The following is a 3460-nucleotide window of genomic DNA, read 5'->3' as shown; positions in this document are numbered from 1 at the left end:
ACATTAGAAATTGAGGTGTAATGTTTTGTTGCATGTTTGATTATGAATAGATTTTTGTTTTAGGATGTCGTTTTAGGGTATCTTTAGTTGGTACTTATATTTATATTTATTATTTTTTTAAAAAAATATAAAAAAAAAATTTAATTAAATTTTGTATGCTAGGTTGGAATAGGGACAACACTGGGCGTTTGAATCGAAAAACTTTTGACAATTCCTTAGATCATATTATTAAAACTCTTTCGCAAAATCTCAGATCTAGTGAGATGGTTGATGACGATGTAGGAAGTCACCATGGTAATGAAGGTAGACCCTCAGTTATGACACTTCGACAATACTTACACCCCACTAGGACTAGTCAACCTTCATGCATGATTATTCTTGAAAACGTAGGACACTTTGAAATCAAACCAGGAGTAATTCAATTGCTGCCAAAGTATCATGGAATGGAATCCGAGAACCTTTATCTTCACCTTAAGGATTTTGAGGAAATTAGCATCACATTTAGAGTGCCAAATGTATCAGAAGATGTCCTTAAATTGACCTTGTTCCCTTTTTCCTTAAAGGATAAAGCCAAAACATGGTTGAACTCCTTGAGACCTAGATCGCTAGGAACATGGCATGATATGCAAAGAAAATTCTTGAAAAAATTCTTTCCCGCACAAAGGACTAACTTTTTGAAAAGGCACATTAGTAATTTCCAACAAAAAGACCATGAAACATTTTATGAATGCTAGGAGAGATTTAAAGATTTGCTTCTCTCTTGTCCTCATCATGAGTTTGAAACCTGGAGAACCATTAGTTTCTTTTACGAAGGGTTGTCTCCACAGTTAAAACAATTTATAGAGACTATGTGCAATGGTCTTTTCTGGAAAAGCAACCCGATGAGGCATGGGACTATTTAGATTCTCTCGCAGAGACTGCACAATTATGGGATACAGGGGATGGAGTGAATAAACCTTTGCCTAAGCCTACTAGCATTGGACACGAGGGCCTTTACAACCTTAGTACTCAGGATGATATTCAGGCTAAAATGGCAGCCCTTACTAGAAAGGTAGAGAAAATTAAACTTAGAAGGATTGAACCCGTCAAGACCGTAGAATATAACAGCGAGTGTTGTAGGATTTGTGAGATGCCTGGCCATCTCACCACTGATTGCCCTACAATACCCGCATTCAAAGAAGTCTTGCACGATCAGGCCAATGTTATGAATACCTATCAAAAATCTTTTAATAATTCTTTTTCGGGTACTTACAACCCTGGATGGAAGAACCATCCAAATTTCAGGTGGAGGAATGACCAACCTCAACAAGTATATAACCCAACTCCTCCACCTCCGCAACCTCATTATGCACACGCACCCCCTCAAAAATCCAATCTCGAAGAAACTTTGCAATCTTTCATGCAAGGTCAAGCTAAAATCAATGATGAATTAAGAAATCAACTGACAATGCTGACCACTGCTTTAAGTGCTCAAGAGAAGGGTAAGCTACCAACTCAACCACAACCTAACCCTCAAGTCTACGGGGGTAGCAATGCATCATCTTCAACTTCGCATAAAGAACAAGCGAAGAGTATAATAACTTTGTGAAGTGGAAAGGTTATTGACCGACCAGTCCCAGAACAAACACAAGTCATACCTGATTCTGACCCTCCCAAGACAAAAGAAAAGGATACCGAAGAAACCGAAGCACCAACATCAACTGAAAAAATTAAATGTCCTTTTCCTGCACCATTTCCACAAAGATTAAAGCCCTTGCAAAAGCTTGAACCAAACTCTGAAATTCTTGAGCTTTTTAAGCAAGTAAAAATCAATGTACCTCTTCTTGATGCAATCAAACAAGTGCCTTCCTATGCAAAATTTTTGAAAGATTTGTGCACTGTCAAGCGTCGTTTAAATGTCAAGAAAAAGGCATTTCTAGCTGAAAATGTGAGTGCAATTTTACAGCATAACATTCTTCTTAAATATAAGGATCCAGGTTGCCCAACTATCTCGTGCATCATTGGCAATTTTAGGATTGAGCGAGCATTGCTAGATTTAGGAGCGAGTGTGAACTTGTTGCCATATACGGTATATGAGCAACTCAGTTTGGGTGAGTTGAAGCCAACAACTGTCACCTTATAATTAGCTGATAGGTCAGTGAAGGTTCCTAGAGAAATTATCGAAGATGTGTTGGTCCAAGTAGACAAGTTCTATTTTCCTGTCGACTTTATCATACTGGACACACATCCGGCTTCCAATTCACCATCTCAGATTCCGGTCATCTTAGGACGTCCGTTCCTTGCAACTTCTAATGCATTGATCAATTGTAGGAATGGTGTCATGAAGCTTTCTTTTGGCAATATGACCTTAGAACTGAACGTCTTTAGTATAGGCAAAGAACCCAGTGATCATGAAGAAAGTAAGGAAGTTGAATGGGTTGAAACCATTGCGAAAGAATATCTGTTAAAAGAAATATTTACTGAATCGGCCGACAATGGTTTGATAGATTGGTGTTCTGAAGGTACTGCTGATGATGTGGTCCCACCTGTTTTAGATAATTCGGATGTTATGATGGTCAATGGGTGGAGACCGCGAATAGAGGAATTTGAACAGTTGCCACCTCGAAAAGCAAAGATAGTACCATCCCATGAACAAACACCTAAGCTCGAGTTGAAACCCTTACCGAAGGAACTCAAGTATGCCTTTCTTGGACCCGAGGACACATTTTCTATAATCATCTCATCTGATCTGGATCATGCCCAAGAAAGAAAATTACTTGGTGTTCTAAAGAATTATAAGGGAGCTTTAGGGTGGTCTATTGCCGACTTGAAGGGGATTAGCCCTTTAATTTGCACGCACCAGATATATTTGGAGGACAATGCCAAAACCACAAGGCAAATGCAACGCAGGTTGAATCCTACGATGAGAGATGTGGTTAAAGCAGAAGTCCTCAAGTTGCTTGACGTGGGTATTATTTACCCAATTTTCGATTGTAAATGGGTAAGTCCTACTCAAGTTGTTTCTAAGAAGTTGGGTCTGACGGTAGTCAAAAATGAGCAGGGTGAACTAGTTCCAACTCGTGTTCCGACGAGTTGGCGTATGTGTGTTGACTACCGAAAATTGAATTTGGTCACTAGGAAGGATCACTTTCTCCTACCCTTCCTAGACCAAGTTTTGGAAAGAGTTGCAGGACACAAATTCTATTGTTTTCTTGATGGCTATTCTGGATACTACCAAATCGAAATTTCACCTGAGGATCAAGAGAAGACTACCTTCACTTGTCCTTTTGGCACATTCGCTTTCCGTCGGATGCCATTCGGGTTGTGTAATGCACCTGCAACATTCGAAAGGTGTATGCTCAGCATTTTTGAAGAAATGAATGAGAAATTTTTAGAAGTGTTTATGGATGATTTCTCTATTTTTGGCGATTCTTTTGATGATTGTTTATTACATTTACAAGCAGTCTTAGCTCGATGCATG

The 3460-nt window shown here is 39.1% G+C and overlaps 1 non-coding gene across 1 annotated transcript; it reads right to left on the bottom strand.

Annotated features, from left to right (window-relative positions):
- Positions 1 to 668: 668 nt before the first annotated feature.
- Positions 669 to 778, bottom strand: LOC120106123. The gene has a single exon (XR_005508359.1). It is a non-coding gene; the product is annotated as a small nucleolar RNA R71 (small nucleolar RNA).
- Positions 779 to 3460: the final 2682 nt, after the last annotated feature.

Source organism: Phoenix dactylifera, unplaced genomic scaffold (genome assembly GCF_009389715.1).
Source record: "Phoenix dactylifera cultivar Barhee BC4 unplaced genomic scaffold, palm_55x_up_171113_PBpolish2nd_filt_p 000470F, whole genome shotgun sequence".
NCBI lineage: Eukaryota > Viridiplantae > Streptophyta > Magnoliopsida > Arecales > Arecaceae > Phoenix > Phoenix dactylifera.
Note: the sequence above shows the minus strand (reverse complement) of the source record. Positions and strands in the feature narration are given on the sequence as shown.